This window comes from Monomorium pharaonis, chromosome 5 (genome assembly GCF_013373865.1).
Source record: "Monomorium pharaonis isolate MP-MQ-018 chromosome 5, ASM1337386v2, whole genome shotgun sequence".
In the NCBI taxonomy this organism is placed as follows: domain Eukaryota; kingdom Metazoa; phylum Arthropoda; class Insecta; order Hymenoptera; family Formicidae; genus Monomorium; species Monomorium pharaonis.
The window spans coordinates 23,345,615-23,361,294 of NC_050471.1; the positions used below are offsets into that span (position 1 = coordinate 23,345,615).

General features: G+C 31.1%; 1 long non-coding RNA gene across 12 annotated transcripts in view; it reads right to left on the reverse strand.

Annotated features, from left to right (window-relative positions):
• The window catches only part of LOC105839991, a 139,824-nt gene that overhangs the window by 66,514 nt on the left and 57,630 nt on the right, over positions 1–15,680 (reverse strand). For all 12 annotated transcript variants that reach the window (XR_004963447.1, XR_004963446.1, XR_004963444.1 and 9 more), the window contains one exon: positions 6,112–6,171. This is a non-coding gene — a long non-coding RNA (uncharacterized LOC105839991). The remainder of the gene's footprint in view (positions 1–6,111; positions 6,172–15,680) is intronic.

Below are 15,680 nucleotides of genomic sequence, written 5' to 3' on the forward strand. Positions count from 1 at the left end.
AGGTTATTTATAAAAATTTACAATGACCGCGGTCCAATGCACATGCACATTCAAAGTGCTTATTACATACGTACTACAGCGTACTAGTCTATCTTTATAGACAATCAATAATTACTGTAAATCAATAATTGTATCAATGAATAAAATGCAAAACTTAACGACTAAAGATAAAATAATCTTTAGATATATGTATATAATACACCTATTTAGATTTGTAGATATGCTGCTAGAGAGCAAGATTGTAAATTTTATGTCACGTGTTATTTATAAAAATGTGACAATACTACATAATGAATCAAAGAACAGAGGCGGCATTTTTACAAAACTAGATTTTTTATTGTTTTTTTAAATTCTAATTTTATAAAATTCTTATAAAATTTTATTTCAAAAACAGTGGTTTGCTCTAAAATTGTATTTAACCTCTTTCGTGTGAAAATAACCCAAAACATGAATCGGAACATCATATATTTCAATTAAATACATAATAGTTTTACCAATTACTAAAAGCATTTATCTTTAAAAAAAGAGAAAATATTATGAAACATATGCAAAGGGTATGTGTGTACATATAACTTCTTTTACACACACACACACACACACACACACACACGCACGCACGCACGCACGCACGCACGCACGCACGCACGCACGCACGCACGCACGCACGCACGCACGCACGCACGCACGCACGCACGCACGCACGCACGCACGCACGCACGCACGCACGCACGCACGCACACACACACACACACACACACACACACACACACACACACACTGAAAATCTATATAATACATATAATATAAACAATAAATTAGCAATAGAATTATAATCAACTTATCAAATAACTTCTTCAGTATACAAAACATCAAAAAAGAAGTTGTATGAATCATAAAGGCCATAAAACCTGTTAAATATCAGTTTTTAAGGGACTACATTAACAAAATCCCATACTATCGTTCAACTTTGCATAACTTGAAATGTATATAATATGAATAATATATTAAATAACAAAAAAAAACACTCAAATGTACATATATTCATGTAATAATAATACGATCAAATTTAAAAAGAACAAAGAAGTATACATAATTCAACGTTAAAAAAATATAACTTTCGAAAAAGTAAAAATGCCTTATAATAAATGTCAACTGTTGTCCATCCAAATTACCGCCATTACATAACAGCGAGTTATTAAATAAATGATTTCAGTAATCACTAAAAGTCCTCTAATAACGGAGACATATTATAAGTGGCTACAATACACCTACAAGGACTATAATACCACTTTCGTTCTCTACTTTTATATTTATGTTATTATATCGGAGTTATATTCACGTTTTGCAGTTTGTCAGAATCAGAAAAATACATGCAAACAACCTTTACAATATTTGAATCATGATTAATGATATGCAAAACTACTTAAATTGATAAAATTAATAAAATATAATGTTAAACTTTATTATAAATCTAACATGTACATATAAAATGATTAAGTACATGTTATCAAATATCAGAATTTAATAAACCTAAATTTAGTTCTGAAGATTATTTCAACAAATATATTGATACTACAACATCGATAATAACCTAACAGACATAGTGCATACGGCATATTTCTTGTTTTATCCACAATAAAGCAGTTTCATTAAAAGTCATTTGTATGGACATAAGTTAAGCGACAGATTTGCCGTGTTTATTTATACATTTCTGAGGTCACAATCTAATGTAGATAACAATCTGAGGATAAGTATAAATATAAAACATAAATTACAAAAAGTTAATAACACGTAATGTTCATGTTATGCTAATTAAAAATAATTAATAATTTAAAATTTGTTTAAATAATTATTCTAAATTTTATTAATTTACATCTCCCCGATGGACTTTATAAACTTAAGTCTATATTCACGGAATGCATTTTTAAGAAAAAGATGTTAACTTTTCTGTCATTCTATCCTTGTTTTATGTCTAACAAACAATAAAGACAGTTTGATAAAAAAGCGCATTTTTTTAAGCGTTCTAAATACAAGACTTGATGTATCAAAAGATAGATTAAGTAATCTTTATAATGTAGCTGAAGCTAGCAGCCAAAGGCAGCAGTCAAACGTCGACTGGCCAGGGCCAAACGTCATATAGGCGTTTCCAGGGGGCACCATTCAATCAAACGTTAAAAATTCCCTGGTTATGAGATTTTTAACAAACATTGAAAAATTTGCATAGAGTTTAGTCATTATAATACATAATCGATCATTTGCGACAAGACTTGTAATTTACCAATGTTATAAATTTTTTTAACTAATTTTTATCGTTTTCCGCGCCTCACGCCTAAACGCAAAATACGATTTCCTTCAAAAAATTTGGCTGAAAATATCTTTCCGTAACGTACAATCGACTGATCGATCATTCGCGGTAGGGCGTGCATTTTCTTAATTGTTATAAATATTAAAAAAATTAATTTTTATCGTTTTTTGCGCCTCACGCCTAAACGCAAAGTACGATTTCCTCCAAATTTGGCTGTAAATATCTTTCCGTAACGTACAATCGACTGATCGATCATTCGCGAGAGGACGTGCATTTTTCTAATTGTTATAAATATTTAAATAATTAATTCTTATCATTTTTTGCGTCTCACGCCTAAACGCAAAATACGATTTCTTTCAAATTTGACTGGAAATATCTTTCCGTAACGCACAATCGACTGATCCATCATTCACGGGAGGACGTGCATTTTCCTAATTGTTATAAATATTTTTTTAATTAATTTTTATCGTTTGGAGCCGTGAAACCGCTATGTCCTCGTCGTCGGCTCTGGGTGCGGCAAAAAGCGGTAATGTACTTTACAAAAAAAATCGCTGCATTATTCTGGTAATCAACTATGTTTTGCAAAAATGCATTTTCATAAAAATTTCTCATATACGGTTAATTAAGTCGTTCTAGACTTCAAAAAATATTTTCGTAGAAATTTGAAGACAGCGTTCCTTGTATTTATCTGACTAACGTAATTAACAATTTGAAATACTACTAAACAATTAATAACGATTGCGAATAAAAATCTCATAACCAGGGAATTTTTAACGTTTGATTGAATGGTGTCCCCTGGAAACGCCTATATGACGTTCGGCCCTGCTCGACGTTTGGTTGCTGCCTTTGGCTGCTTCAGCTACATATCTTTATAACGTCGTCCATACACTTGTATAAACTTTTCTTTGTTTGTTGATCTGAGAAATCTGTTCCTATTTAGAATTGACTTGATTCACTTCGTGATCAACAATACAAAAACCCACACACACTGCATATGTGCGCGCAATAATAGTTGCTGTGTCGCAAGCAATATGAACTATACTATATACTTGGGGACCAATCTTTATTATGTACAATTGAATAGACGTCCCGCATTCTCGGAAATTACCGTTCCATTCCAAGCGCTAATTAATCACTCATTGTCGTGAGTTGTCAGCAATTTCTTAAGGCACATTATGCGCTGCAAAAAAAATGTTACGCCAAACCTATTCCCGATAGTTCGGGTATTTAGATATGCTTTGTCAAACATACTTAGCCACACTGAACGCGATAAACGTAAACTAATTGCGATTCAATCGGCAGATATAGAATGCGATCTCAGCCGGTTGAGTGCATCAATTGGCGGATTACGCGCACATTTAATATTTTAGCATCAATCTCGCCGCTCACTCGGGAACTGGACCAGTTGACCCTGGACCAAATCTCTCGAACATGGTTGACGAAACGTCTGCTCACAGATTTTCAGTTCTAGCGCGATCTCATGATCCTTCCGTTCTTTTGTTTTTCCTTTTTTCTTTTCTTTATATCTTTGCAATTGGAAAGACGTAGATCGAAAAGCGAATATCGAATAAATTTGTCATCGATGCTGATGATCGAAGAAATTATACGGCATCGTAATATCTAAGTAAAATCGCGCAAATCTGTGATTGCTTATGGTGTTGGTAAGTTGTATATTTTAACAATTCCAAGTATACCGATATTAAAGCAATACGTAGGCAACTATGTGTATGTATATATCAAAGTTACCTTTATCAATAATATGACTAATATAATATGACACTATTCGATCTTAAAAATTATTAGGCATACAAATTATTCAGAGCTTTTTTCCAAATTTATTCACGAAAGATTAAATAGAGGTTTAATGTTTGAGACAATTTTTATTATTTTCTACGTCTTCGATTCATATATCTATCGAACAGTTACTCTTGTGCGAATTCTTGTGAAAAAAATTTGATGGTTTTGAGTTTCAATAAAATTTTTGTTGCATGTGCATCGAAAGTGATTCTTTTCATGGCCCTCTTTCATCTACAAAGTCGCCGTTTAGCTATAACCCAATTATTCCACGCAAATAATTATTTCACTGTTTTTATGCTCCCAATAGATGGCATAAAAAAGTATTTCTTCGATGATTTTACAGCACTATCACCTCATTTAACTCACGACCAGCTGACTTTACCCACATCTTTATTAGTTCACTGACATGCGCGCCATCTCGCGACACGCAAACGATAACTCTTGAAAAATTACTTACACTTTGTCGCTTTTGCAAACCTAACTTTAACTAACCTGTCAATTCGTGAGGACTCAAAAACATCCAAGAATACTCAAACACCACACTTCGATGCACAGATAACAAAACATCGTTCTCTCGTCTTCGGCTCATCTGTGTCCACTCCTCGTACTCGAAGAAAACGACTTACCGCACTTGTGACATAATCTATCATTTTAAGATTTTTTTATTTTTTCCACTGTTTTATATAAAATATCAAGCAGGTAACGATAAGGCGACAGGAATATAAATAGTACACCGAAAGAAAAATGTTGAAGTTTGAGAACCAAATATTTCTTGTAACATTTTTTTTTGATATTTATTTGTTATAAAAACATTTATTTGTGAAAACGAAATATACACTTCTGTGAAATATTTAGTGAAATATACTTCTGAAATATATTTTTGTAAAATATACCTTATTTAAAGAGATAGCCCTCAGTATGCGTACAAATAAATAATTTAGAAATAACACATTTAATTTGCTCTATTTAAATATTTTAAATAAACTATTTATTAGAGAAAAATACTTAATTTTTTATAAAAAATAGTATATATTTTATTCTAAATAGTATATATTTTATTCTAATAGTGTATATTTTATTCTAAAAATTTTATTCCTAAGAAATAAATCAATTAAGAAAAATAAGATGCATTTCATAGAAATGTATATTTTGTTTTCACAAATAATTTTTTTTATAATAAATATCGAAGAAAACATCATAAGAAATATTTGGTTGGTTCTCAATACTTCGACATTTTCCTCTCAGTGTAATTCAATGGAGCTAAAGTCTGGGCAAAAATCTGCATGAAGAATAATTTTTTAGCTCAAAACATAGATGACAAAACATAAAACTTTGTCTTTTTTATAGCATATAGTCAATGTTGCTTAAAAATGAAAAGAAACTTGACTTGACCTATCTTAATTAAAGCAGAACATATTATTTCTGTGGTTTTGTAGCATTATTTTGCAATAAAATGCAAAAAATGTCTTAAATTCTTTTTCTCTTGCTTATCACGTTTACTGTTTTATAAAACTATTTTATGTAGTTATATTATCTGTTCCAAAATACTTAGTGTTTTGGAAACATATACAGACCCGTACTTGCAAACTGCAAAAGGATAAGTTTCAAAATAGATTTATAAAGCATCAAATGTAGGCACCGAGTTAATTTGTATACCTAATGTTATGACAAACATAACAAAAACAGTAATTTGGAATTAAATGATTACATACCACAATATAACTTAATTATTACTCAACGTTGTCATATCATGAAAAGACATGAATTTTTCAACAAATGCAAATTCAGTTGTTACAATACTGATAGCAACAGATGCCATAATTACGAGTAAAATACCGGAAACACACAATATAGATACACGTTACTATTTGGAGAAGGTCGATTTTATAAAGACGATTTTTGTATCAAGACCGAAATTTGTACAATCGATATCAAATCCTCGTGAAGGAGAAAAAAGAAATTAAAGAATGTGAATTTCCTTTTTCTCAAAGAAATCATAAATCACTCACCAGTGTCGTTCTCGTGCCCTTGGGGCCCTTCACCGACATCCTCAGTGGCTGTGGAAAGTGCTGCAACAGATAAGGAAGAAGCAGAGTGAGAGATCAGTACGCATGGCCGTTTTACATTAGAGGGACGCAGGGACAGAGAAGAGCGAGAGGGACGCGATTATTAATGCGGGTCGCGTCGTGAAGTTACGTGCCCTCGAGGCGATCGCGACCTTCCACGTTGATGGACGGACATTAAACTATAAGCATTAAACTGTGGCCAGTCCCGGCAATAATTAACCCTTTGACTAGTCGGAGTTATTTATGTGATATGTGACCTCTGACTGGGCCCGGGTAGGAAGATGAATGCGAAATTGGGTTTATTTGCGCATTTGATGCTTATGACAATCTTAATGCTGCGAGATTGTATACAGCTTGTCTCTACTGGATATTGCTTCAGTAACAGATCTTTTGCTAAAGTCAGATTTTTTAAATAAATATGTTGAAATAGCTACAATTTTCGAGTAATAAGCAATTAAGCAAATGAGCTTTTCGCTAATTAATTTGATAATAAAAGTCAGTAATAATAATCAGTATAATCGGTTTTTCTCCACGGTCAATTTTTTTGATAAAATGTAACGATTAGTTGCAAAATGCATTTCTGCAAAGTGTTTTCTGTGTCAAAAATGTTTTTTTCATGTCCTTGTGTTCTTTCTAAATGTTATTGCTTAGTTAACTTTGCAAGTCTAAGAATTTCATTAATTTATATAATTTTTTGTAAACAAAGTACGATTTAGGAAAAAATTGTACACATTTCTTTAATAATTTTTCCTATAGAATTGATTGGTGTAATCAATTTTCCTCTACAGTCAATTTTTAATAATTTGTTTTCATCAATTAGTTACAAAATTGTTATATCAAAATTATTTTCTTCATACTCTTGTTCTTTTTCCGAGTATTATTGTTTAGCTAACCTTGTTGAGTTGGCTATGGGTCTATGAGTTAAATTACAACAAATGTATATTGTAGGGGCAATCGAAATGATTATAATATTTACATTCTTGATTTCAAATATAGCATGTTTTACGAACATAGTGTTTTATTAACAACACTTCAATATTCTTATTATTTCGCATCAATCTAATATCACATACTTTGTATCAATAATAATATCGTGAATTAAACTATTTTACATAATCATTTTCTTGTACTATGTCTCATAACATTTACTATATACCCTTTACTATATACCCTTACTTTGTAATTCAAAACTTATTTAGTTTTCTTTCTTTATAATACATAATTAAAGTGCGTTTTATCTTCAATTTTCTGATTGCAAGTTGCTGGTATTTATTTCTTGAGTGTCATAAAATGTCGCGAGAGAGTAGAAAAAATACTCGTCGCATAAACAACACAATCCCATCTACAGAATAATTTAATTTATTCAATTATTACGAGGCATACATTTTTCTCGATTGTTATTTACTCGATAGACGTATACTCGCACAACTGATTTTACGCGATGATCGAAGAACAAGCATTTGCTCGGTGACCCATTAAACCTGCAACCTGTTCTGCGACAATCTATGTTGCGATGTAAGCAATATCTCTCTAGAAGTTTCCTTCAATACTTGTATCTAGAAAAAAAATCGATTGAAGAAATAACCTTAAATCTGAGCGATTTAGATTTACAAGACGTTCGCGCGAACGTTGAGAGATCACAACATTTACTCAGAGAGATTTGAAAAATCACGAAAATTAGAGACATATCAATGGTAAGTAATGCTAATGGTAATGATATTATTTAAAGACTGTGATTGACATGATTATTAAAGTTCGCTAAACAAATTTATTAATTTTTTATCTTTTAAAAATATAAATAGGATATTATGGAAGTTTGTAAGGGGCTATAGATTTTATTTGTAAAAATTTGTTTGATTATAAAAGTAATCTGGAAAAAGAGAGAGAGAGAGAGAGAGAGAGAGAGAGAGAGAGAGAGAGAGAGAGAGAGAGGACTATTTTGACAAATACACAAGAAGAATGAGAAACAATAAATAACACAGGGTATAAAGAATCCATTTTGTGTATTAATTTAAGCAGAATATACATATAGAGGAAAATCAACAACGGCCTATTATTTCGTTTTTGTGTCGGCCATTTCATAAATAAAAACTAACATTAAAATTTTAGAGACATAAATACAAAAACTAGAAAGCGTCAGGTAGCAGCCTTTATAATACTGTTCCATATTTTGTGAAATAATTAATATTTCCACAATATAACCAAAAATAAATATCTGAAAAGTTAGTCCCCAAAATTGGCATAGTAGGCTACATTTTCCTTCTCTTTTCCTTTAACATAAGTTACTTGTACAAAATGTTTAAAAATTAACGTATATGAGAATTCTTAAAAACCTTTTGATTTGATGCAAAACATTTTTATAACAAATGTCTGTTCCACAAAACGCAACATGTAATGCGATTATATACAAAAGTTAAATTTGTTTTTAGCAAATTTTATACAAAAGAAAGCCATAAATGTAACAACTATGGGTTTTTATTTCTCTTCATTATCTAAACTATTCTAAACAGATCATGTTTTTATCAGTATTAATACAATGCAATTTCGAGAAATAAAAGAGGCAGTCTTATGTTAGTAAAGGAGGGTTGTGCCAGCATTGGCGACTTTCCTCTAGTATACTATATTCTTATATGCGTTAATACGCTCTATCTTACCTACTATATAGCATCGCGTGGAAAGCGCGGTTAAAATCGACCGCGGCCTCGAAGAAAGTCAGTGTTAAACGTCGAACTCTCACTGTGATATAACGAGAGCGGGACATACGGCGGCGCATCCGCTAAGTGGTACACCCGCGTATCCCTAAACGTGCGTCGTTAAACGCGCACCCCGCTGCCCGCTCAAATCGGACTCGCTCGGTCGGAACCGGCTTCCTAATGATTACCGGAACGCCGGCCGTTTCGCGAGTACAGCACCTGAATATCACAAATTGCACTTGACACATTATACTTCGTCGCAGGTGCACGTGACCGTCACAAAAGCATGACCAGATACATCAGTGAATCGCACGCTAATAACGTTAATTAACGCGAATCCGCACTTTAAATGAGGATATGGCCTGCGCGCACGTGACGGCATTTCCGAACTGCGGAATTATTACGTCAATACGTATAGAATAACGATATTAACGAAGTCTATTTATATCACGAGGATTCTCGTATTACAACCAAGATAATTATTTAATATTGGTTAATAATGTTTAACTTAACTCAATTCATTTTAAACAAGTTAGTGTTTAACTTTAAATAAGTAGTTATTTTTAAGATATATAAATTTTAACTTATTAACTTTTCTTATGTTAAAAGTTTATCTATGTAAAAAAAATATTTTGAAAGAAAAAACGTGTTCCCATATAATATAAACTTAATTTACAAACAAAAAAGAATTTATTTAATGATTCACATTATAAGTGTATATGATCTACGCTCTTAGTTAATTAAAGAACTAAAAATCTATATTTCATACATTCATGTCCTTTTCTATATAAAATCTGCTAAAAACAAATTCGTCAAAAGCAAGAGTTATATTGCACAATTACATTTCTTACGCAAACCTAACGAAATAACATTAAGTTTGGAGTAACTACATAATTCAGGTAAGATGTATAAATCAATAAAATGTAACATTAATATAACTTTGATTGTATACAGATTCCAAATTAGGCGCCCATTTCGTCAAATACTCTTTTTGACATGTGTCACGAAAACATTAATTATTTTTAAAAAATACAAAACAATATAAAAATTACTATACCATTTGAAAGAAGATATTTTCTAATTTGTATTCATATTTTCAACATTGTTTTTCTATTATTTAAGAAACATTGTCCAAAAACAAAGTGGTGTTTCAAATTTGGAGCTTTTTCCTTGTAAATAATGCTTTTAACAAATATTTTGATAAATATTTTGATGGCTTAACAGTTATTTTTTTATTTGCATCTAACTAAATTTTTAAGTGCTTCAGAAAAATTGTTCTTTTCGTAAACCTCAGAAATACAAATTTTATTTTAATAATAACAATAACAATATTCTAATACAACAATTTTACTTTTTATGTATTTTGTTATTAAAGATTAATATATATTAACAAGTAAGAACAAATTAAAGAAACAAAAAAATAAGACGAGAAACTTAAAGAAAGAAAATTAAAAATCACAAAAGTTATAATGCTTAAATATCCATATTAAAAAGCACATGATTATTTAGAAATTATAATTGAAAAAAAGCTTTTGATCAAAATTCTCGATTTCAAATTCTAAAGTATTCACGTAAAAAAAAATCAATTCGAAATTTAAATACACAACTGTATCTATTATTATTCAATATTTAAAATGAAAGATACTTGATGTTCATTATTGAGAAACGTTCTGAAATTCTTCCTGAATTTCTTTCTCGTCCCGTTGCAAGGTCAGAACTACCGTCAGTTGCAGTTATTATACATAGATGCGCGAGCCGAACGTGCTGCAAGTGACCAATTACATTATGACGTATGCAAATGAAAGGCGGCTGTGTCCCCGTCTACTTCCTGCTGTTCACTTGATACTTCTCCTTGCTTCTTTTCTCTCTCTCTCTCTCTCTCTCTCTCTCTCTCTCTCTCTCTCTCTCTCTCTCTCTCTCTCATTCTTGTTCGCTCTTCTTTTTTTCTACTCTTCACTCCGTGATGTGCGATGCCCTCGGAACGAGTGATGATATTCAGCGAGCGTACGCGACCGAAATCGCGAGTGATCGCAAAAGTACACGTGACGAGCACTCAAACGCTCGAATATTTTCAATACGTCTTCGTACTTGGAAATCCGTGCGTTATTTCACGTGTTACTTGATATCAACCGTGAACGCACGCTTAAAACGAATCCTTGAAACTTTGCGGTATTTACCTTTCTTTGTAGCATTCCCCATGTCAATCTCTCGATTAAACTCCCGCTCTCTTCCTAAATCACTTTTAAATAAGTCAAAAAGTGTTCCGTAAAGTCGTGTTTATATTTTTCAAGATTTAAAAAAAAACCTAGTTTATAAGGTCAAAAAAATCGACTTTTTAAAAGTTATTTTTAATCGATAGTAGCATTATCCGAAAATGTCCTCTTAAAATATTAGACCGATATACGAAGTATTTTTCGAGTTACAACCTCGAGAAAGTCATACGTCGAGCTGGCGACGCGCTTTGCGTTGCGAGTTTTTCCCCCGGAAATAATGTCGTAAAACATTTATTTCCTGTATGTAAAGATTTATGAAATGATGACAAGGTATTTAGCGGACATATAAAATTCTAATGAACAGTAAACTCTACTGTGTGGCGTTTAGCTTTTTAGCACTTAAATGCAGATATGAAAATCGTTAAAGTTACTTTTTTCACTGCTGCGTCTTCAATAAAGGATATAGCAGTATATTAAAGTAATTAAATAATGAACCTATTGAATACATCAAAATTAGGTTGTAAGCGAACAATTTTGCCGAAATGTACGATAAATAGCAACTTGTAAGATAACGACGCCGCAACTCGAACAGCTCAAAGGAAGCTTGAATAGCTCGTAGAATGAAACTAATTCAAAACAACTTTTACGAGGAAAATGAAGGATTGATATATGGACTAGCCTGTGACTGCCGTAAGTTATTAAAAAGTAATATTTTTCTGACCCGAAAACTTTAAATGCTTTTTTGTCAAAACCGTATTTCTCGAATTTGTGTACACGATAGAGAAAAAATAAATTAACCGATTGAATTGTAAAAAAATCGTCTTCTGTTGTTTGTTATAATTCTGTTGTTTTTAATTATACTGTATTAAATCATTATTTTGTAATATATTTTTTATAATTTATTAAATATCAACACATTTCCAACTTTAATTCATTTTGCAGGGATTATACCTGTAAAATATCTTTAATATAACATCATTCTTTTTCATATAAGTTTCTATTTTTCATATATACCATTTGGCATTTAAACATTTAAATGGCCGGATACATGATTATTTATTTATTTAAATTTTTGTTATATTTTAAATATAAAAACCACAACCAAATTCTGTGTACACACTATAAAATATATTAAACATTCAAATATTTCGACATACATTTGATTTCAGAATAACAGAATGTTTCGAGTGATTAGCCGACAAAAAATTCAAGTGTTGTCATTTTCTTACAATTAGACATTGATCGGGCGAATGCCCTATCGTAGTATGGATTACTTAATAGATCATTGAAATCAGCTATCTCTAGATCGCGAAGGCAGCATTAATTCGCTCCACTTTATCGCGACAGCGCGGTGTGTGGCGTGCGTGTTAAAAAAGCCGTTTTGAAGACTTTCTATAATCCCGAGATCGCCTCTCACCGTCTCTCGCGCTCGCCCGCGGCGTCGCTTACAGCTCCATTCAAAAACGCAAACAACTTCGATGTCCAGGGGCGCACGTGAGAATGTTCTACTGAAGCAGTTCGATATACACGCACACGTACAGTAAAAATTACATCCTAATTAAGGAAGTAGCTTTAAAAAGTGAAGTCACGTGATTTTTCATTTATATGCCTTTTAGCATAATAAATTATTTTTCATGTTCAAACAATAAAATAATAAAACAATAATTTATTTAAAAATATTTTTTTATAATATTGATAAACATTAACGTGGTAATAATCAATGTGGGCAAAATTAAAAACAAGTGTTTATAACCATAATTTAACAGTAACAATCGACACTGCCATATTTTCATCAATATGTGACGTTATATTTAAAAATAATTATATAATTCATAAATATATTATGTTCTTATAAGAAAATCAAAGTATCTAGGTAAGGGCAACAGAGGGATAGTCTCAGGGCCTAGGACGAAGGAGGACTAAAATGGAATTGACAAAAAAAGTTTAATATAATATTTTCAATAAAATGAATATTTTACCCAAGTCAATATATAAATAATATAAGAAATAAGAAGAAGTACCATTTCTCGGTCGAAGTACAGATTTTGATACCTCATAATAAATTTTATATAAATTTTTATCATCTCCAATTCATACAAATTATGTGCCGCATATTTGTCTTGAAACACAATAACTGACACATAAAGTCGGAATGCATAATTAAACTGACGAGTGAAATTTAACAGCCATAAAATTCCCCTCCTCTGAAAAACTATAAAGAATTTATTGCGGAAAAATAATACTTCAGGATTCAAAATTTTAAATTTAAAACCTCGACGATAAAAACAAAAATATAAAGCATTAAAACTATAATTTCGCTTGATATTTTACACTTTTCATAACTTTGAATTAATTGAGTTATATACGAATATCATATTGCTCTCCTAGCATATTTCTCACTCTTCCTGTGCCTACTACTCCGTGTAAAAATATAGTTTCAGCGTATAAGAACATAAAATTATAATTGATTAAAAATTATTCAAGACTGACTATGAGACAAGAATGATTATCTAATCTTTTTATAACATAGTTAAATATAACATTTGCAAAAACATTAATTATGACGGTATAATTGATGAATTTGCTGAAATAAAAGCTAGAAAAATATAATTAAAATTAAATCCTAAAAATTAGAAGACCTAAAAATAAAATCTTGCCCTAGAACACATAAAAAAGCTAGATGGCTTTGACAAAAATGATACAATAAAATTTTTTTATTCTAAAAAATTCTTTAGACTTTATTACTTCTTATAAATACAGTTTCTTAAAATTTTTCTATTGTTTATTTTTAAAATGTTATTATATAATGTTTTTATATGTAAAAAACTAGTACATAAATCGCTAAAGAATAATCGTGTAAGTTATTTGAGTCTTGACTCGATATTTGAATTTAAGAGTAAAACTGTTCTGCGTTTAATATATCCAGATATATCCAGAAGTAATCTTAAAAAAGTATTCTTCACATAATTGACGTCGTAAATAATCAGTGTTTGCCGTTACTTGCATATTATAAAATTATCTGCTCAATAATTATTTATTCGAGAAAATGGCTTTATTTTATTTCTATCTAAATTATTAGAATATATATTGTCTCCAACTTTATTTTAGGTTAAAGTGTTTCTTTTTAATTATTTAAATTAATATGAATAACAAGTATGAAGTATCCTTAGCATCACCTCCAAATTATCATTTATTCTAATAGAAAAACTTAATTTTTAACCCCTTCGCTATGAATGGTGCAAAAATAAGACGTGTGGATGACACATATGTGTATCTCAAAAAGAAAAAAATTAAATTACTAAAATTTTTATAGTGGCAAGTATTCCAAGGTTTTTGGGATCGCTGAATTCGAATTTAAGATTTAAATTGCAAAATTTAAAATGATGGATCCACTATGGCGCATCAAAGTTTAGTTTTCAAAAATAATCAAATTTTCTTAAAAATAGGTTTCTACATTGGATCCGCCATTTTTAATTTTAAAATTCTGATCTCAAATTCGAAAACAGCAACGCCAGAAATGTAAAGAATAAATTTGTGAATGAAATTGTAAAACTTTTTAACCACAAAAATGGCACAGAACATTAATTTGTGTCCCATAGTTAAAGGGTTAAGTAATAATAGATTACACAAGTTAAATAGTAGCATGTAAATATGTATAGTTTGAAAGAAATCATGTAAAAATTCTCCAAAAATTGATTCCAAAATAAATAGTTCAAAAACTTTTACAAAAGATCTTATAAGAGTCGTATAATGTAAGTTATATATATTCTCTGTATATTAAGTTTGATTTTTATTTGCGCATTAATCCAAAGAGGAACTTTGTACCGTTTTTGTTAAATTAAAATATCTGAAAAACTCTTGTTTTTTAAAAATAAATATTTATGAATAAAAATATATTGTTTTTATATTCTGAATTATTTTATTCAATATTATAGTAATATTATCTTAAAATCATCTAGAATGAGAGATGCATAATTTGATCTTTCTTCTCGCTAAATTAAATCATCTTCTCATTGGCATTGGTACTACACTAGCCATCCTTTTTTTTATTTTTATTTATTCATCCATGCGTCCCTGCATTGTATTTCCAAATGCAATCGATCCACCGAATAACACATGTCTGGCTTGCACCATCCTTTCGAAATTACTAACGCACGAGACCCGTTTAAATAAATCGCCGGTCGCTCGTGCCGATTTCCAGAATGGTAATCACGCTCGAGGCATCAATGGCTCTCGAATGTCGGGCGCTTGAAAAAAAGTTCAAGGGTGCGCGCCGATGAATTAACCCTCGATCGCCCGTAATTAAATTTGTTGGTGTAACATGATCACTTGTGGCAATCCTTGGCCCCAGTTTTAACCCACATAGCGTATACCACTGTTCCAAGGATATCCATGGAAAATCGTAAATGAGATATCCTCAGGACGTTGCGAGACAAACGCCGACTACTCTGGCTCTCTGCGTGCCTGCAAGTTTATTTTATATGTAAATAACGGAACAACAGAACGATTTGAGGTGCACTACTTCCGACAGTGCATTCCGATCGGAACGCGGGGGAGGAACGTTTCACATCACCGTCACGTAATCGACACATTGTTCTGAATTCCC